The following is a 22231-nucleotide window of genomic DNA, read 5'->3' as shown; positions in this document are numbered from 1 at the left end:
CAGGCAGGTGTAATATATTATTCTATTTTAATCCCTTTCCTTAATAGTTTGTTTTCCTACAGATCATATAATTTCCCTATGATAACACTGAAGGGAAGAGCACAGAGTCTGGAGCATTGTCATTGGGAACCTTGAGAAATGTGGATTATGCCAACAGAAAACTCACCCAAAACTTCCACTGCTGATCAGTTTGGATGTCCCATAGTCGCTCTTATGCGGCTGTCTTGACGGGGTCAATGATTTGATCACGCTCTATAAAAGAATAAGAAATTATATAAAGATATAGAAGCTGCTGGAAAAAAGCTCCAGATGCAAAAACGTCTCCCTTCTGTCATCTCCTCTTAGAATAGAGACATCCCATGGTTATATGGGAGACAATACTGGAGGTGTCATTCCCACCCCATAATCTGGTGATACACCGTCATCTCTCTCCATGATACTTACACCGTCAGATTGTTGGATCTCCGGGATCTCACAGATTCTACTGTCAGCATCCGCCAACACAGTTGTTTCTAAAAGAGTGAAAAAATTATGAAGAAATAAAATGTATTAGACGATATTAATCCTACATATATATTACAACAATATAACTCAGACATGACAAGATGTCTGTAAATGGGAATAATACTTATTATATAGGGATTCCAAATATGTGAACGTACGGCGCATCCATGAATAAATGTAATGGAAATGATGAAGGACCCCCCAATCATCACATGAATGAGGACCCCCCCACCCTCGCTGTACATGTGAGTGATGGTAAGAGAGCTGAAGCATAGGAGCCATATGCAGATTATCCTGGAAGTGCACTGGGGGCGTGTCACAGTATGGATTTCTTCTTCCACGCCCCCAGTGCACTTCCATGCTGATTTGTATACGGCTTCTACATTAGATTTCCCTTGACTGAGACATTGGATTTCTGCAAAAAATTATTACAGAGAAATGGCCAGTACAGTCATACCACAATATGCAAAAATGTGCTGACAGGTTCCCATTACACAGAATATACAGAGTAAATGTAAGATTATTCCCTGTTCTGTATAATATCTGGATATTTCTTGTAGGAGGTCGGGTGATCGGCTTACCTGTAGTCAGATTGCTGTTCAGTCCCGGGATTAGATTTTGCTCGTCTTTGGTGTCGCCTTCTGCTGTTTCCTGGTAGATATAATATATATAATTAACATGTGGAACCTTACACTAAATCATCACATAGATAAATCAGGAAGGACTAAACCTGCATTTACAGATGCAGCCAATTGTAACTGTACAAATCAGACGTGTGCTAGAGAAGATGACGGCTCCTTACCAGGCGTTCCAATGAGCGAGCCGGACGCTCCAGTACACACAGGACTTTTTCGGCCAGGTCTTTAATAAAAGCCAAATCTCCATATTGAGATCTTTCTTCAGCCTAAAAAGAGGAAAAGAAACAAAAAGGAAAATTTTGAGATGAGAAAGGTCACAATGGAGGAGGCCGCCATTGTATGTGACATTTGCTCCTCTCTGCAGATACAATAACTCTGGGGACTCATCGTGTTTTATATTGGAGGAAAGAAACTTCTATCCCACCATTATCTATAATATAACCAGGGATGGGTCCTTCTTTCCGAAGCCTCTATAGACTGCGCAAGCGCACTGTACCTGCACAATGTGGCCGCAGATAGAAGAACACATCCAGACCGGGAGGCGGATGGGGATGGAGGAGGAGTGTGGTGCCAGAAATAGAGGTATGCGTCATTTCATCATGGCTATGGAGGGTCTCCTGCTAAAAGTGGGGAGGCTATGGAGGCAGTGGCGTACCGCCAATGGCGGCAGGCCACGCCACTGCTATGGGGCCCGTGAGCCGGGGGGGGGGGCCCATAGCAGTCGCCTGCACCGTGTATGCCCCGCAGCGGGGCCCTTGCAACAGGCTCCGCTCCCAGGCCCGGCGTTAGCACCCGGGCAAGTGCCGGGTCCCTGAGCAGGCGGGGGGCCCCGCTCCGCTCAGGGCCCCGGCACAATACTTACCTCTCCCCGTGCCTCCGCAGCTCCGGTGTCTTCCGCGTCCTGTGCTGTGACGTCTCAGGTTAGAGGGTGGGATGACGTCTTTCCACCACACCCTCTGCTGAGCAGTCACAGTGCAGAGCGGGAAGACAGCGACGCTGAGGAGTCCAGAGCAGAGCAGCGGCAGCAGGTGAGGTAAGGTGAGTATGTAATTTTTTTTTTTTTTTAATGTATGGAGGCCTGGGGCCCATACACTATATAAGGGCTCGTACACTGTATGGAGGACTATATGGGGGCCCATACACTGTGTGGAGGACTATATGAGGGGCAGTATACTGTATGGATGACTATATGGGGGCCAGTATTCTGTAGGGAGGACTATATGGGGGCCAGTATTCTGTAGGGAGGACTATATGGGGGCCCATACACTGTGTGGAGGACTATATGAGGGCCAGTATACTGTATTGAGGACTATATGGGACTATATGGGGGAAGTACACTGTATGGAGGACTATATGGGGGCCAGTATTCTCTATGGGGGCCAGTATTCTGTATGGAGGACTATATGGGGGCCAGTATACTGTATGGAGGACTATATGGGGGCCAATACACTGTATGGAGGGCTATATTGGGACCCATACACTGTGTGGAGGACTATATGAGGCCAGTATTCTCTATAGAGGACTATAAGGAGGCCGGTATACTGTATGGAGGACTATATGGGGGCCAGTACACTGTATGGAGGACTATATGCAGGCCAGTATACTGTATGGAGAGGACTATATGGGGGCCAGTATTCTGTATGAAGAATGTCTTATACTGTGTGGAGGACCATAGGGAGTGCATTATACTGTGTGGAGGACCATAGGGAGTGCATTATACTGTGTGGAGGACCATTGGGAGTGCATTATACTGCGTGGAGGACCATAGGGAGTGCATTATACTGTGTGGAGGACCATGGCGAGTGCATTATACTGTGTGGAGGACCATGGCGAGTGCATTATACTGTGTGGAGTACCATGGCGAGTGCATTATACTGTGTGGAGAGGTGTGGGGCCATTATACTACATGGAGGGCTGTGTGGGGGTCACAGTTGGGGGATCATACTGTGTTGGAGTCACCATACTTTGCCTTGAGAGTTGAGGTGGGGTACGGTAGAGTCATTATACTGTGCATGTGGAGGAATTCACCATGGGGGTAACATACTGTGTTTAGGGGGGGCACTGTTGTTGGCATCATACCTTATGGGGAAATAAAAGAGGAATCTAGGACTTCAGCAGGAGAAAAATTACTGTGTAAAGGCTGGAAAGTTATGAGATATGCTCTTCCTTGACCCCCGACAATTTTCACTTTTTTGGAGGGGCTCCATTTAGCGCTTCTGCTATGGGGCCCCATGATTCCTATGTACGCCTCTGTATGGAGGTCTCCTGCTGGACGTGGGGAGGCAATGAAGGTCTCCTGCTGGACGTGGGGAGGCTATAGGGGTCTCCTGCTGGATGTGCGGAGGCTATGGGGGTCTCCTGATGGACATGCAGAGGCTATGGGGGTCTCCTGATGGACATGCAGAGGCTATAGGGGTCTCCTGCTGGACGTGAGGAGGCTATGGCGGTCTGCTGCTGGACATGCGGAGGCTATGAGGGTCTCCTGCTGGACATGCGGAGGCTATGGGGGTCTCCTGCTGGACGTGCGGAGGCTATGGGGGTCTCCTGCTGGACGTGCAGAGGCTATGGGGGTCTCCTGCAGGACGTGCGGAGGCTATGGGGGTCTCCTGCTGGACGTAGGGAGGCCATGGGGGTCTCCTGCTCGATGCGTTGAGGCTATGAGGGTCTCCTGCTGGATGTGGGGTGGTTATGGGGGTCTCTTGCTGGACATGGGGAGTCTATGGGAGTCTCCTGCTGGACGTGCAGAGGCTATGGGGGTTTCCTGCTGGACGTGGGGAGGCTATGGGGGTTTCCTGCTGGACGTGGGGAGGCTATGGGGGTCTCCTGCTGGACGTGGGGAGGCTTTGAGGGTCTCCTGCTGGACCGGGGAAGGCTATGGGGGTCTCCTGCTAGACGTGCGAATGCTATGGGGGTCTTCTGCTGGACGTGGGGAGGCTATCGGGGTCTCTTGCTGGACATGCGGATGCTAAGGGGGTCTCCTGCTGGAGGGGTGGAGGCTATGGAGGTCTCCTGCTGGACGTGGGGAGTCTATGGGGGTCTGCTGCTGGACGTGCAGAGGCTATGGGGTCTCCTGATGGACGTGGGGAGGCTATAGGAGTCTTCTACTGGATGTTGCGAGGCTATGGGGGTCTCCTGCTGGACATGAGGAGTTTATGGGGTTCTACTGCTGTACATGGGGAGGTTATGCGGTATCTTGCTCAATGCATTGAGGCTATGGGGGTCTCCTGCTGGACGTGTGGAGGCTATGAGGGTCTCCTGCTGGACGTGAGAAGTCTATGGGAGTCTCCTGCTGGACGTGCAGAGGCTATGGGAGTCTCCTGCTGGACATGCAGAGGATATGGGGGTCTCCTGCTGGATGTGGGGAGGCTATGGGGGTCTCCTGCTGGATGTGCGGAGGCTATGGGGGTCTCCTGCTGGACGTGTGGAGGCTATGGGGGTCTCCTGCTGGATGTATGTGTGGCACCCCAGGGGTCTGGTTTCCACAGTAACAGCAATGTTATGTCTGAGAGCAGGTGGGAGGTCTCTTGGTCAGGAATCCTATGCATGCCACACCTCCTGCCCAGTCCTGGGAGGGGAAGAACTTCCCCTATATAAACCTAGGGCTGAGGCAGGGTTAGTGAGTAGAGAAGAAGTAGAGAAGAGAAGCAGCATAGGAAGAAACAACAGGAGCTCTGTGGGAGCAGTGCTACAAGGAGTCAGGGGCTGGCAGCTGCAGAGCTCGCCCTGACTGAGAAGTTATCACCGGACCCGGAGTCCGAGGCTGTGGGGACTAACTCCTATCCAGCAGCAGAAACCGACCGGCAGGGGATTGCAGGTCCTCTGGCCCAGAAACCCGAAGGCACGGTCACACGCGTGGGACCAGCACCGCCGTCGTGGAGCGGAAGCTACTAGAAGGCCCCGAGTCACCGGCCATACGGGTGAGCACCACACGGTACACTCAGGGACGTGGGCTACTTATACCCGCCTCTAGCAAGGTAGCCAGAAGAGTATCGTTAGTTTGGGAGGCCTACAACTCCGCCTGGCCAGGGGAGATCCCATCTGCTCAAGGACTGACCAGGCCCCAATCGCTAGCCAGTACTCCGGGAGGGTCTATCTTTGTCACCAGTAAAGACCCTGAACTACACCGTACCGTCTCCGAGTGGTTCCTGCTACCCCCATCATCCACGTCGGCTGCCCTGAGGCCATACCCCTCCCGTTGGGGGTTATACTATCACGCTGCACAATCCTACCACCGGCCTCAGCGGTCTGCCCTGCAGCAGCAGCTCCTTAGCTGTACTCAACGGGTGGCGTAGTCGTCCAACATCTACCGCTGATACAGCGCCACTTAGTCTGACTCCCTGGGCACGGACCGGATCACCGCCACGAGACTACAACCCTCAACAGATCCGGCTCCGGGTAAGCTCCCGCGTGCGCAACGCTGCGCGACACAGGCCCAGGGGCGCGTCATATGGAGGCTATGGGGGTCTCCTGCTGGAGGTGGGGAGGCTATGCGGGTCTCCTGCTGGACATGCGGAGGCTATGGGGGTCTCCTGCTGGATGTATAGAGGCTATGGGGTGTCCTGCTGGATGTGGGGAGGCTATGGGGGTCTCCTGCTGGATGTATGGAGGCTATGGGGGTCTCCTGCTGGATGTGGGGAGGTTATGGGGGTCTCCTGCTGGATGTGTGGAGGCTATGGGGGTCTCCTGCTGGACGTGGGGAGGCTATGAGGGTCTCCTGCTGGACCAGGGGAGGCTATGGGGGTCTCCTGCTGGATGTGCAGAGGCTATGAGGTTCTCCTGCTGGACATGGGGAGGCTATGGGGTCTCCTGCTGGATGTGTGGAGGCTAAAGGGGTCTCCTTCTGGACGTGGGGAGGCTATGGGGTTCTCCTGCTGGACATGGGGAGGCTATGGGGGTCTCCTGCTCTATGCGTTGAGGCTATAAGGGTCTCCTGCTGGATGTGGGGAGGCTATGGGGGTCTCTTGCTGGATGTGGGGAGGTTATGAGGGTCTCCTGCTGGACCACGGGAGGCTATGGGGTCTCCTGCTAGACCTACGGAGGCTATGGGGGTTTCCTGCTGGACGTGGGGAGGCTATAGGGGTCTCCTGCTCGATGCATTGAGGCAATAGGGGTCTCCTGCTGGATGTGTGGAGGCTCTGGGGGTCTCCTGATGGACGTGAGGAGGCTATGGGGGTCTCCTGCTGGATGTGGGGAGGCTATGAGGGTCTCCTGCTGGACTGGGGGAGACTATGGGGGTCTCCTGCTAGACGTGTGGAGGCTATAGGGGTCTCCTGCTGGACGTGGGTAGGTTATAGGGGTCTCCTGCTTTATGCATTGAGGCTATGGGGGTCTCCTGCTGGATGCAGGGAGGCTATGGGGGTCTTCTGCTGGATGTGGGGAGGCTATGGGGGTCTCCTGTTGGAGGTGGGAGGCTATGGGGGTCTCCTGCTGGAGGTGGGGAGGTTATGGGGTTCTCCTGCTGGACATGGGGAGGGTATGGGGGTCTTCTGCTGGACGTGGGGAGACTATGGGGGGTCTCCTGTTGGAGGTGGGGAGGCTATGGGGGTCTCCTGCTGGACGTGTTTAGGCTATGGGGTCTCCTGATGGACATGGGGAGGCTATGGGGGTCTCCTGCTGGACGTGGGGAGGCTATGAGGGTCTCCTGCTGGACCGGGGGAGACTATGGGGGTCTCCTGTTAGACGTGCGGAGGCTATAGGGGTCTCCTGCTGAACGTGGGGAGGTTATAGGGGTCTCCTGCTTGATGCATTGAGGCTATGGGGGTCTCCTGCTGGACGTAGGGAGGCTATGAGGGTCTCCTGCTGGATGTGGGGTGGCTATGGGGGTCTCTTGCTGGACGTGGGGAGTTTATGAGAGTCTCCTGCTGGACGTAGGGAGGCTATGGGGGTCTCCTGCTGGACGTAGGGAGGCTATGGGGGTCTTCTGCTGGACGTGGGGAGGCTATGGGGGTCTCCTGTTGGACGTGGGGGGGCTATGGGGGTCTCCTGCTGGAGGTGGGGAGGTTATGGGGTTCTCCTGCTGGACGTGGGGAGGGTATGGGGGTCTCCTGCTGGACGTGGGGAGGCTATGGGGGTTTGCATGTGCGCATACTACGCTATCCGGCTGCATTTTATTGAAGACACTCTATGTGTGAATTCGCAGACACAGTGTCTTTAAAAAAATGGTGCCGAAATTGTACCAATAAAAATGCTTGTCACTAGGGTGTAGAACGGGTTCAATTATCTATATGGAGAAGTTTTGTGCGGAGTGTCCGCTATTTACCTGCTGTAGTAATGTCCTGATGTTATGAAGTAAATCCGTCACATACTCTGAGGTGAGATGACCTTGTTGGTATTTGGTCAGGCAGTTCCTTACTAGCTGCACCACCAGCCGGTGAGTGAAGCTGAGGACGCCATCGGGTGGTAGAAGCACAATGTTAGGGCGATTGTTGATAAGAATACCCCATAGCGCTTGTACCTGAAAATTATCCAGAAAAAATCCGGCCATAGTGAGAAACTGTAAGTGCGCTCAGTAACTAGCTATGGAGCCAAAATGGCACCCGCTACCCTGTGTACATTGTAGAAGTAGTGACTGTGAGCTGTGATGTCATAATGGGCGAGCATCACCAGTGATGTCATGATAGAATCTTGTGATAGAATCTTCAAGAGGCGACTCTGCACAAACAGATGCTGCCGAGCAATGTGTACAGTGGAAACTCCATAGAATAAAATCCATCTCCATGTTATCATGACCGTTCTCTTTTATTTCCAGTTAGAACACAACCAGTATAAGGGTATGTTCACACGCTGCATTTTTGCAGCATTTTTTGCTCAACAAAAACCAAACTGGTGGCAGGAAAAACACTGAGTAAAATACGCACGTTTTTGCTGTGTTTTTAATTGTTTTTTTTCTCATTCATTTGAATTGGTGAAAAACGCTGCAACGGCCCTAAAAGGATTGACAAGCTGCAGAATACAAAAAACACTAGAAAAGAAATGCAGCATGTGAATGAGACTTCAGAAATCTCATTCACTAAGCTCGTACTTTAAAGTGCAGTGTTATTGCCGCAGAAAAACAGCCAATTGTGAACACACCCAAAAGATATACTCCGTCATATGGGAAATAATGTGTAGGTTTATTCCTCATTTGTCTTTTTTTTCTCCATAGAACATTTTAGTTTACTATTAACAACTGTGACAAATATTGAAGGTATTGAAGAATTAATAAAAAGTGATAAATCATTTACATCATTGTCATTGATCGTTGTGTCTTTATAAAGTTCAATCCTTTACCTTGTTGTGTTTAGGTCGCGAGATCGTGCAGCTGCAGGAGCGGTGAGCCGCTGTCAGTCGGCCAGACTCCCTATAAAGCCGGTTTCACACGTCCATATATTTCCAGTACCGGAAAGGAAAAAACGGTACCAGAGATATCCGTGTCCCGTGTGTCCCTGTTTGTCACACGTGTGGCAACAGTGTGCCGCATCAGGATCACACGTACCGGCACCTGGGAATTAGCGTTACATTTTAGTGGGTTTGATATGGTTATTTCTGCTAACATCCATCCACAGTTTTAGTAAAGTGCCGTGAGCAGCAGAAAGTGCACACAGTGTAAGATCCTCACCATGGTCCTCCACACAGTGTAAGACTCTCGCCATGGTCCTCCACACAGTATAAGACACTCGCCATGGTCCTCCACGCAGATTAATGCACTCCCTAAGGTCCTCCACACAGTATAATGCACTCCCTAAGGTCCTCCACACAGTATAATGAACTCCCTATAGTTCTGACGCGCCCCTGGGCCTGTGTCGCGCAGCGTTGCACACGCGGGAGCTTACCCGGAGCCGGATCTGTTGAGGGTTGTAGTCTCGTGGCGGTGACCCGGTCCGTGCCCAGGGAGTCAGACTAAGTGGCGCTGTATTAGCGGTAGATGTTGGACGACTACGCCACCCGTTGAGTACAGCTAAGGAGCTGCTGCTGCAGGGCAGACCGCTGAGGCCGGTGGTAGGATTGTGCAGCGTGACAGTATAACCCCCAACGGGAGGGGTATGGCCTCAGGGCAGCCGACGTGGATGATGGGGGTAGCAGGAACCACTCAGAGACGATGCGGTGTAGTTCAGGGTCTTTACTGGTGACAAAGATAGACCCTCCCGGAGTACTGGCTAGCGGTTGGGGCCTGGTCAGTCCTTGAGCAGATGGGATCTCCCCTGGCCAGGCGGAGTTGTAGGCCTCCCAAACTAACGATACTCTTCTGGCTACCTTGCTAGAAGCGAGTATAAGTAGCCCACGTCCCTGAGTGTACCGTGTGGTGCTCACCCGTATGGCCGGTGACTCGGGGCCTTCTAGTAGCTTCCGCTCCACGACGGCGGTGCTGGTCCCATGCGTGTGACCGTGCCTTCGGGTTTCTTGGCCAGAGGACCTGAAATCCCCTGCCTGACGGATTCTGCTGCTGGGTAGGAGTTAGTCCCCACAGCCTCGGACTCCGGGTCCGGTAAGAAATCTTCTCAGTCAGGGCGAGCTCTGCAGCTGCCAGCCCCTGACTCTTTGTAACACTGCTCCCACAGAGCTCCTGTTGTTTCTTCCTATGCTGCTTCTCTTCTCTACTTCTGGCATGGCCCAGGAGCTGGGCCCAGCCGGAGCCACAGCTCCCTGTCAGCCCTCCTGGCTGAACTCTCCCTCTGAACCCTCTAACCCTGCCTCAGCCCCAGGTTTATACAGGGGAAGTTCTTCCCCTCCCAGGACTGGGCAGGAGGTGTGGCATGCATAGGATTCCTGACCAAGAGACCTCCCACCTGCTCTCAGACATAACATTGCTGTTACTGTGGAAACCAGACCCCTGGGGTGCCACAGTTCTCCACACAGTATAATGAACTCCCTATGGTTCTCCACACAGTACATTGCACTCCCTATGGTCTTCCACTAAGTATAATGCACTCCCTATGGTCCTCCATGCAGTAAAATGCACTCCCTATGGTCCTCCACGCAGTATAATGAACTCCCTATGGTCTTCCACGCAGTATAGTTCACTCCCTATGGTCTTCCACACAGTATAATACACTCCCTATGGTCATCCACACAGTATAACGTACTCCCTATGGTCCTCCACACAGTATAATGCACACCCTATGGTCCTCCACACAGTATAATGCACACCCCATGGTCCTCCACACAGTATAATGCACTCGCCATGGTCCTGCACACAGTATAATGCACTCCCCATGGTCCTGTACGCAGTATAGTGCAGCCCCCCAAAGAGTAAAATGCGGTCCCCCACCATAGGGTAAAATGCAGCCCCAGTCCTCCAGTATTATCAGGACACACTGATTTAAAAATAAATAAATAAATAAATACATACTTACCGCTCCTCGTTCCCTGCTGCTTCAGTCTCTGCAGCTGATCACCTCAGCAGCTGCCAGCTCCACTGTCTGACACAGCGTGGCGCGTCATCATGCCGCTGCGTCAGACGCAGAGGAGGAATGATGGGAGAGGGAGTGTCACATGAAGCTCCCTCCTCCATCATTGCTTTCAACCAGGGCCGGCTCCAGGTTTTCGTGGGCCCTGGGCGAAAGGGTCTCAGTGGGCCCCTGTAACACTGTAAAATAATACTCTTTCTGTATTATTTTTTTCTACTGAGGACTTCGCAAAGTATCAATATCACGATATTCTTATAAAAAAAATGTATCTATTTATTCTTGGATTGTCCATTAACCCCTTAAGCCCCGCGGGTGGTTTGCACGTTAATGACCGGGCCAATTTTTACAATTCTGACCACTGTCACTTTATGAGGTAATTACTCTGGAACGCTTCAACCGATCCCCCTGATTCTGAGATTGTTTTTTCGTGACATATTGTACTTCATGATTGTGGAAAAATTTCTTCGATATCACTTGCGTTTATTTGTGAAAAAAACGGAAATTTGGCGAAAATTTTGAAAATTTTGCAATTTTCAAAATTTGAATTTTTAAGCCCTGAAATCAGAGCGATATGTCACACAAAAGAGTTAATAAATAACATTTCCCACATGTCTACTTTACATCAGCACAATTTTGGAACCAAAATTTTTTTTTGTTAGGGAGCTATAAGGGTTAAAAGTTGACCAGCGATTTCTCATTTTTCCAACAAAATTTACAAAACCATTTTTTTAGGGACCACATCACATTTGAAGTCACTTTGAGAGGTCTTTATGACAGAAAATACCCAAAAGTGACACCATTCTAAAAACTGCACCCCTCAAGGTGCTCAAAACCACATTCAAGAACTTTATTAACCCTTCAGGTGCTTCACAGGAATTTTTTGAATGTGGAAGAAAAAAATGAACATTTAACTTTTTTCACAAAAATGTTACTTTAGACCCAATTTTTTTTATTTTCACAGGGGTAACAAGAAAAAATGGACCCCAAAATTTGTTGTGCAATTTCCCCTGGGCACGCAGATACCCAATATTTGGGGAAAAAACACTGTTTGGGCGCACGGCAGGGCTCGGAAGGGAAGGAGCGCCATTTGACTTTTTGATTGTAAAATTTGCTTGAATAATTAGCGGACGCCATGTTGTGTTTGGAGAGCCCATGTGTGCCCAAACTTTGGAGCTCCCCCACAAGTGACCCCATTTTGGAAACTAGACCCCCCAAGGCACCTTTCTAGATGCATAGTGAGCACTTGGAACCCCCAGGTGCTTCACAAATTGATTCGTAACAATGAAAAAGTGAAAAAAAAAAACACTTTTTCATTTTTATGAATCAATTTGTGAAGCACCTGAGGGTTCCAAGTGCTCACAATGCATCTAGATAGGTGCCTTGGGGGGTCTAGTTTCCAAAATGGGGTCACTTGTGGGGGAGCTCCAATGTTTGGGCACACAGCGGCTCTCCAAACGCAACATGGTGTCGCTAACAATTTGAGCCGATTTTCCGTTAAATTTGTTAGAGGACACCATGTTGCATTTAGAGAGTCCCTGTGTGCCCAAACATTGGAGCTCCCCCACAAGTCACCCCATTTTGGAAACTAGACCCCCCAAGGCACCTATCTAGATGCATAGTGAGCACTTGGAACCCCCAGGTGCTTCACAAATTGATTCGTAACAATGAAAAAGTGAAAAAAAAAAAACACTTTTTCATTTGTATGAATCAATTTGTGAAGCACCTGAGGGTTCCAAGTGCTCACAATGCATCTAGATAGGTGCCTTGGGGGGTCTAGTTTCCAAAATGGGGTCACTTGTGGGGGAGCTCCAATGTTTGGGCACACAGCGGCTCTCCAAACGCAACATGGTGTCGCTAACAATTTGAGCCGATTTTCCGTTAAATTTGTTAGAGGACACCATGTTGCATTTAGAGAGTCCCTGTGTGCCCAAACATTGGAGCTCCCCCACAAGTCACCCCATTTTGGAAACTAGACCCCCCAAGGCACCTATCTAGATGCATAGTGAGCACTTGGAACCCCCAGGTGCTTCACAAATTGATTCGTAACAATTAAAAAGTGAAAAAAAAAACACTTTTTCATTTGTATGAATCAATTTGTGAAGCACCTGAGGGTTCCAAGTGCTCACTATGCATCTAGATAGGCGCCTTGGGTGGTCTAGTTTCCAAAATGGGGTCACTTGTGGGGGAGCTCCAATGTTTGGGCACACAGGGACTCTCTAAATGCAACATGGTATCCGCTAACAAATTGAATGGAAAATCGGCTCAAATTGTTAGCGGACGCCACATTGCGTTTGGAGAGCCCCTCTGTGCCCAAACTTTGGAGCTCCCCCACAAGTGACCCCATTTTGGAAACTAGACCCCCCAAGGCACCTTTCTAGATGCATAGTGAGCACTTGGAACCCCCAGGTGCTTCACAAATTGATTCGTAATAATGAAAAAGTGAAAAAAAAAACACTTTTTCATTTTTATGAATCAATTTGTGAAGCACCTGGGGTTCCAAGTGCTCACTATGCATCTAGATAGGTGCATTGGGGGGTCTAGTTTCCAAAATGGGGTCACTTGTGGGGGAGCTCCAATGTTTGGGCACACAGGGACTCTCCAAATGCAACATGATATCCGCTAACAATTTGAGCCGACAATTTGTTAGCGGATATCATGTTGCATTTGGAGAGTCCCTGTGTGCCCAAACATTGGAGCTCCCCCACAAGTGACCCCATTTTGGAAACTAGACCCCCCAAGGCACCTATCTAGATTCATAGTGAGCACTTGGAACCCCAGGTGCTTCACAAATTGATTCATAAAAATGAAAAAGTGTTTTTTTTTTCACTTTTTCATTTTTACAAATCAATTTGTGAAGCACCTGGGGGTTCCAAGTGCTCACTATGCATCTAGAAAGGTGCCTTGGGGGGTCTAGTTTCCAAAATGGGGTCAATTGTGGGGGAGCTCCAAAGTTTGGGCACAGAGGGGCTCTCCAAACGCAATGTGGTGTCCGCTAACAATTTGAGCCGATTTTCCATTCAATTTGTTAGCGGATACCATGTTGCATTTAGAGTCCCTGTGTGCCCAAACATTGGAGCTCCCCCACAAGTGACCCCATTTTGGAAACTAGACCCCCCAAGGCACCTTTCTAGATGCATAGTGAGCACTTGGAACCCCCAGGTGCTTCACAAATTGATTCGTAATAATGAAAAAGTGAAAAAAAAAACACTTTTTCATTTTTATGAATCAATTTGTGAAGCACCTGGGGTTCCAAGTGCTCACTATGCATTTAGATAGGTGCCTTGGGGGGTCTAGTTTCCAAAATGGGGTCACTTGTGGGGGAGCTCCAATGTTTGGGCACACAGGGACTCTCCAAATGCAACATGATATCCGCTAACAATTTGAGCCGACAATTTGTTAGCGGATATCATGTTGCATTTGGAGAGTCCCTGTGTGCCTAAACAGTGGAGCTCCCCCACAAGTGTCCCCATTTTGGAAACTATACCCCTCAAGGATTTTATTAAGGTGTATAGTGAACATTTTGAACCCAGAGGTACGGCACATTATTTGTTTACATTAGGTCATCATATTGAATAAGTTGTCATTATTCTTGAGCGCAAGTGCTCGCTACTTGAGTTTGCATCGGGTACTCAGGTATGCACCATGTACAGCGTGTGCTCGAGTGACATGCTCGAGTCCCTGCTCCGCATGTTTCACGGTTATTAGACACCCAAAAAAAAACATGCGGGGATCGCTCGTGCATGGCAGGCAATCCCCGTAAAGTTTTTTGGCCGCGAAGCATATGGGGCAGAGACTCGAGCATGTCACTCAAATACCCACGATACTCAATGCATACCAGAGCACCCGATGCAAACTCAAGTAGCAAGCACTTGCTCTCAACACTAGTCGCCATATTGTTATCTTTTTTTCTTACTTTTGAAAAAAATCCCAACCCCAGCCCTAACCCTAGCACAACCCTAGCCCCAGCACAACCCTAGCCCCAGCACAACCCTAGCCCCAGCACAACCCTAGCCCCAGCACAACCCTAGCCCAATCCTAACCCAAGAGTTTATTTTTGACGCCGTTCCTTGTGCGGTATAAGTGATTAGACGAATTTATTCTTCGGGTCGGTGCGATTACAGCAATGCCAGAATCATATGGGGTTTTTATGACTGACAGCTGTCACACACTAAAAGACGCATTTTTTATAAAATCTAGTTTTTGCATCGCCATATTTTGAGAGCTATAATTTTTCCAGATTTTGGCAGACAGTCATGTGACGGCTCGTTTTTTGCGGGATGACTTGACGTTGTTATTGGTGCCATTTTCAGGCACGTGACATTTTTTGATCGCTTTCTATTCCGATTTTTGGGAGGCAGAATAAACAAAAACCAACAATTCAGGAATTGTTTTTTTTTTTTTTTTTTATTCTGTTCCGCGTGTGGTAAAATTGATGAGGCAGCTTTACTCTTCGGGTCAGTACGTTTACAGCGGTACCACATTTGTATCATTTTTCTATGTTTTGGCGCTTATACACAATAAAAGCTATTTTATAGAAAAAAATATTTTTTAGTATCGCTTTATTCTGAGAGCTATAACTTTTTTATTTTTCGGCTGATGGAGCTGTATGGCAGCTTGTTTTTTGCGGGACGAGATGACATTTTCAACGGTATCATTTTTATTTATATGCGTCTTTTTGATCGCGTGTTATTCCACTTTTTGTTTGGAGGTATGGTGATAAAGCATTGTTTTTTGCTTCGTTTTTTTTTTTTTTTTTTTACCGTGTTCACTGAAGGGGTTAACTAGTGGGACCGTTTTATAGGTCAGGTTGTTCCGGACGCGGCGATACCAAATATGTGTACTTTTATTGTTTTTTTTTTATTTTTTTTATAATAATATTTATTGCTGGGTACATTATATTTTTATTTTTGGTGTATTATTTTTTTTATTTTTTTATAATATTTTTGCACATTTTTTTTTTTTTTTTTTCACTTTCACACAGTTTATACACTTTATTACTTTGTCCCACTCTGGGACTTTCACTTTTTTTTTTCTGATCGCCTGCATGGCACAGGAATGGAGCACCATCCCTATGCCATGAAGGCTGTCAGAAGTGCACAGTGTGAAGATTGCTTGGAGATGCACTGCGCATGTCCAAGCAATCTTCCTGCTCTCTGGTGACCCGGATGTTGTCATGACGACATCGGGTCGTCATGGCAACACCCGGGAAGCCTTTGCAGACTGCGCTGGAAGCCGGAAGAGGAGGTGAGTATCGGCGATCACCTCCCCTTGCCCCCGCAATGCCGCGATCGACTTCGATCGACTTCGATCGCAGCATCGCGGGGGTTAATGTGCTGGGAGCGGTGCAAGACCGCTCCCTGCACATAGTACCGGGTGTCAGCTGTGACAATCAGCTGACACCCGGCGGCGATCGCGCCCGCACAGCCTGTGTGCGCGCGCGATCGCCATGACGTACTAATACGGGTCTGGCTCTTAAGTCCCAGGGCACAGACGTGTATTAGTACGTCAGATGTTATTAAGGGGTTAAATAGAATCAGATTGCAGCAGGTACATACAATAATTAGTTATAAAGTAATTGTCCATTTGTCCATAATTAGCTTAATTGTTGAGATTCACCCATCTTTCCTTGGATCCTGGCTGGTAAATCATGTCTTTGTCCAGCACGTGTCCAGGCCTACATGTCAGATACTTCTCAGCATGAAGATTCTGTGTCTTGTGGGGTGGGCAGAGCAAGAGAGCCCCCCCCTTTCTGTACCATGGGCTTTTATAGCCGGTCGTATGGCACACCTGTTCTACATATGGTAGTGAACCAAAAATACACACACAAATAGCGCATGTCAACTAGACACAATGGCTGAGGCATAGAACTCAGATTTAAGAAAAATGATTATCGAATAATAATTATTTAACATTCCCCCCTTTTTGAGGATAAAAAGGACTGAAAAATCCTCAAAAGAAGACAGGTTTATCATTAGGATAACAATCATTTTTTTTCCTTTTCTTCTTCCTTGGCAATATTATTAAATTTCCATAATAATAATAATAATAATAATATCAATATCTGATTATTGTTATATAATGATGTGAATTCATGTTATGGTAAGCCGTGACTAATATTCATTTAATATGTATAATTATACTTCCCTATATCTAAATCGAAGCAATCGCGGGTCCAATCGTCATCATCTGATGTCATCGGGTCGTCGTCTCGTCTTCTTCTTGGTTCTTTTATAACAGTCTTTAGATGAAAACTCCTTTGAAATAAATGACAGCGTGTAGATATTGTACAGTCCATAATTGTATTCATTATTGTGCAGTCTATAAACAGTATTCTTTATTAGAAAGATCATGTGTCAATTGATAAGAAAAAACAAAGTCCATGGATGAAATGTAGCTTTAATATCTGTGTGATGTCACCTGGACTTACGTTGGATAGTTCTGGAATCTTCCGTGTCGTCCGCACTGGTCTCGTGTCACTTTTGGAACAGATGTGACGTCTTTGGTCAGTAAAGCAAGGGTTAACTTGACACTTCCCTGCTTTATATAGCCCCATAACCAGTACTCAGTCCTTTATATACAGGACACATATGCCAGGTATTACCTGTTCACCAGCTTTCATTGAAGCGTTGCAGGTGATAGGAAACCACTGGAACGTGATGAAACTTGAACACAACACAGTTCATATAGGATCATCGTCCTCTGCCGTCCCGGTGATCAGTGGTGTGAATTGTTGTAACATACCTGGCGGCGTCCTTGCATAGTGGTCCATCTCCCACTGTGCAAGAGCGCGCACTTGATCTCCTGTCCAGAATGTCTCTCTGGCTTCCCTCCATGCTGTCTGTTTGTGTCTGTTTCTGCTGCTTAAGGGCGGCGCCCGATCACTTCCTGCTTTTTGTACCTGCTGTGGGTCACACCCCTTGTGCGTCCTCAGCCTATTGCTGTCTGTCACCTGGTATATAACCCAGCTGCGGCAATCAATCCCTGCCTGAGCATAGTGTTTCATTCAGTGTGTGCTTGCACTCTGTAGGTGCCAGGTCCCGTTCTTTGTCTCCTGCCTTGCGGTATCAGTTCCCGTGTCTGAACTGAGTCCTGTCTATGTCTCCTGCCTTGCGGTATCAGTTCCCGTGTCTTAACTGAGTCCTGTCTATGTCTCCTGCCTTGCGGTATCAGTTCCCGTGTCTGAACTGAGTCCTGTCTGTGTTCTCTTGTCTGCCTATCCTGGAGGCTGTATTTCCAGGCCTGTCTGAACACGCTCCTAGCCTGTTCCTCCCGCCTTCTAGGGGCCGATTACCTAGACCCGTTCCTGTATCTTGTCTGTCCTGTCTGAACACGCTCCTAGCCTGTTCCTCCCGCCTTCTAGGGGCCGATTACCTAGACCTGTTCCTGTATCTTGTCTGTCCTGTCTGAACACGCTCCTTGCCTGTTCGTCCCGCCTCTCTGGGGGCCGTATTCCCAGACCCGCTCCTGTATCCCGCTGCAGTGTCGGTCTCCTCTGTACACTCAGTTCCAGTCTGTACTCTTTCCTATCCTTTACCTGTTTTGCCTCTATGTCCGTTCCCTTCCTTTTTCTGCAGAGTCTGAACTCGTACCTAACTCCTGCTTGTTGTCTCTGTACTCCCGTTTGTGAGTTTTTGGTCCACTCGCTACTTCACTGCAAGTATCCTGTGGGTATCTGGCTCTGCCTTTCTCTTCCTGTCTGTTCCGTGTGAACAGAGCCCTGTCCCCTCTGCTCTGCCTTGCTTACCGCTCCGGCGGTTCTTGCCTGCTCCTACTCCTTTGTTCACCGCTCCGGCGGTTCTAGCCTGCTCTGACTCCTTTGCTCACCGCTCCGGCGGTTCTAGCCTGCTCTGACTCCTTTGCTCACCGCTCCGGCGGTTCTAGCCTGCTCTGACTCCTTTGCTCACCGCTCCGGCGGTTCTAGCCTGCTCTGACTCCTTTGCTCACCGCTCCGGCGGTTCTAGCCTGCTCTGACTCCTTTTCTCGCTGCTCCGGCAGCCTTGCTCCGCTCTGACCCTTTTGCTCGCTGCTCCGGCAGTCTCGCTCCGCTCTTATCCTTTTGCTCACTGCTCCGGCAGTCTTGCTCCACTCTTGCTCACCGCTCCAGACGGCCTCGTCCTGCTTTACTCTTGCTCAATGCTCCGGCAGTCTCGCTCAGCTCTGACCCTTTGTTCACCGCTCCTGGCGGCCTTGTCCTGCTCTACTCTTGCTCACCGCTCCAGGCGGCCTTGTCCTGCCCTGTTCTCGCTCACCTCTCTGGGAGGTCTCACTCTGCTGTGTTTGTCCGCCACATCTGTGGTTCTGTTCCTGAGTCCCAGTGTGTACTGGGTCCTATCCCGCCTGTGTTCCTACCTGCTAGTGCCTCCCTGTCTGCACTCTAGCTGTGCTTGCCTGTACCCCCCTGCCTGCATACCCGCCTGCCTGCATACCAGTCGTGCCTGCCTAAACCCACCAGTCTGTGTGCCAGCCTACCAGTCTGTTCCTGTATTCCCCTGTGTGGGTCAACAGCCGTGTCCGGGGTCTGTCCTGGAGTAGCACCTGGTCCCTCTGCTCGGTTCCTCCTTGGTGCACTGGCGTCGTATGCCGTCGTGCGACCCTGGTCGGATCGGGTGAATACCTAGTTACGCCCCTCCAGGCATTCACTCTCCGGCACGGTTCAGTGGAATCACTACAATCACACGCACACGCCGCTCAGCCCGGGCGTGTGCATTACAGCATGCTCAGGCCATGGTTCCCGTTGAGCCCCACGGCCTTCGCTCTCTGAGAAGTTTTCCAGCGAATACATGCATTAAAATAAATAAATAATTTTTTTTTTTTTCCTTAGCTGAGTTCCAGGCGAATTACGCACCGTCCAGATGGATCTATCAGCTCTCGTTCCTGCGCATCCGCCACGTTACTATGGGGATCCAAGACAGTGTAGTGCATTTGTGGAGCAATGCATGCTACACTTTAAGGCCTACCCTCTCTATTTTCCTTCCGATTGGGCTAAAGTGGCCTTTATGATTGACTACCTAGCGGGTGATGCCTTGAAATGGGTCACCCCCCTATGGGAAGCATGGGATCCTGTCGTCCTTGACCTGCAGGCCTTCCTGGTGGCCTTTCGTATGGTCTTCGAGGACCCTAACCCTGAAGCCCCTGCTGAAGCTTCACTTCCCAATATCCCGGAGCAGCCCCGACGGGTAATGTGTGTGGGTAGCGCAATAGTCCTTCAGCCCAATGAGACTACTGCCCACCCAGAATCCTCACAGGGTGACTACGCTTTCCGGAATACTTCTCCCAACCTCAAGAGGCAGTCCAGACGTGCTAGACGTAGAGGCAAGCCGTCACGCCAGGGTCTGTCCTCCCTGAGACCTCCTGACCCCAACCTTGAAGTCCCTACTGAAGCTTCATCTCCCTGTATCCCGGAGAAGCCCCAACGGGTAATGTGCGTGGGTAGTGCACTAGTTCTCCTGCCCGAAGAGACTTCTGCCCATCCAGACTCCACACAGGAGAACTTCCTGCACCCGGCATCAGATGCTTCACCCACTTTAACCGGTGTGCATGTCCAATGATGCTCCAAAGCTGTGGTTACCTCAGAGTCTGTGCACCTCTACTACCTGGTGGAGGACCCCCTGTTGCCTCCTGAATCCTCCGGGATACCACTCGATGACAAATGGAGAGAGACTTCTCTACACCCGGTACTCGATACTTTGTCCGCTTCGTCCTGTGAGCATGACAATGGGTACCCCAAAGTGGTAGTTACCCCCGAGTCTCTACACCCCTCCGACCAGGCGGAGGACCTCCAGTTGTCTCCTGAACCCTTCGGGGTGCTACCTGGTAGCGAAAGGACAGAGACTCTCCTATACTCTGTACCTGATACCTCGCTCGCTTCGTCCAGTGAGTCCAACCTAGTGTACTCCGAAGCAGAGGTTACTCCCGAGTCTCTACACCCCTCCGACCAGGCGGAGGACCTCCAGTTGTCTCCAGAACCCTTCGGGGTGCTACCTGGTAGCGAAAGGACAGACTCTCCTATACTCTGTACCTGATACCTCGCTCGCTTCGTCCACTGAGTCCAACCTAGTGTACTCCGAAGCAGTGGTTAACCATGAGTCTCTACACCCCTCTGACCAGGCGGAGGACCTCCAGTTGTCTCCAGAACCCTTCGGGGTGCCACCTGGTGGTGAATGGACAGAGACTTTCCTATATCCTGGATCTGATACCTCGCTTGCTTCGTCCAGTGAGTCCGACCTAGTGTACTCTGAAGCAGAGGTTACCGGTGAGTCTCTACACCCCTCTGACCAGGCGGAGGACCGCCAGTTGTCTCCAGAACCCTTCGGGGTGCCACCTGGTGGTGAATGGACAGAGACTTTCCTATACTCGGTACCCGATACCTCGCCTGCTTCGTCCAGTGAGTCCGACCTAGTGTTCTCTGAAGCAGATGTTTTCTCTGAGCCTCTGCACTCTTCTGACCCGGCGGAGGACCTCCAGTTGTTTCCTGAATCCTCCGGGGTACCACCAGATAACAAAGAGACAGTGACTTTTCCTCATTATGTACCTGATAACCCGTCTATTTCTTCCTGTGAGCTTGACAAGATGTACCTTGAAGCAGAGATTACCCCCAAGTCTCTGTCCCCCTCCAACCCGGTGGAGGACTTCCAGTTGTCTCCTGTACTCTCTGGGGTGCCACCTGAAAATATGTGGAGAGAGACTTCCTTGTGTGCTGTTCCTGGTACTCCACCCGTTTCGTCTGTTGCTAAGGGTGGCTGGATGGGAGGTAGCATCCTAGCTACCCAGAGGAGACCAGTTTTTCCGGTGGACAGTGGAAGTGATCTCTTCGAAGTGAAGAATTGGCCCTCGAATTCCCTGCGGAAGATTCTGGCAGGCCTGAAGAAGAGGGGGCGTAAGGGGGGGGGTACTGTAACATACCTGGCGGCGTCCTTGCATAGTGGTCCATCTCCCACTGTGCAAGAGCGCGCACTTGATCTCCTGTCCAGAATGTCTCTCTGGCTTCCCTCCATGCTGTCTGTTTGTGTCTGTTTCTGCTGCTTAAGGGCGGCACCCGATCACTTCCTGCTTTTTGTACCTGCTGTGGGTCACACCCCTTGTGCGTCCTCAGCCTATTGCTGTCTGTCACCTGGTATATAACCCAGCTGCGGCAATCAATCCCTGCCTGAGCATAGTGTTTCATTCAGTGTGTGCTTGCACTCTGTAGGTGCCAGGTCCCGTTCTTTGTCTCCTGCCTTGCGGTATCAGTTCCCGTGTCTGAACTGAGTCCTGTCTATGTCTCCTGCCTTGCGGTATCAGTTCCCGTGTCTGAACTGAGTCCTGTCTATGTCTCCTGCCTTGCGGTATCAGTTCCCGTGTCTGAACTGAGTCCTGTCTGTGTTCTCTTGTCTGCCTATCCTGGAGGCTGTATTTCCAGGCCTGTCTGAACACGCTCCTAGCCTGTTCCTCCCGCCTTCTAGGGGCCGATTACCTAGACCCGTTCCTGTATCTTGTCTGTCCTGTCTGAACACGCTCCTAGCCTGTTCCTCCCGCCTTCTAGGGGCCGATTACCTAGACCTGTTCCTGTATCTTGTCTGTCCTGTCTGAACACGCTCCTTGCCTGTTCGTCCCGCCTCTCTGGGGGCCGTATTCCCAGACCCGCTCCTGTATCCCGCTGCAGTGTCGGTCTCCTCTGTACACTCAGTTCCAGTCTGTACTCTTTCCTATCCTTTACCTGTTTTG

Source organism: Phyllobates terribilis, unplaced genomic scaffold (genome assembly GCF_046119375.1).
Source record: "Phyllobates terribilis strain yellow unplaced genomic scaffold, ASM4611937v1 Scaffold_623__1_contigs__length_954917, whole genome shotgun sequence".
NCBI lineage: Eukaryota > Metazoa > Chordata > Amphibia > Anura > Dendrobatidae > Phyllobates > Phyllobates terribilis.
This window is presented reverse-complemented; position numbering follows the sequence as displayed.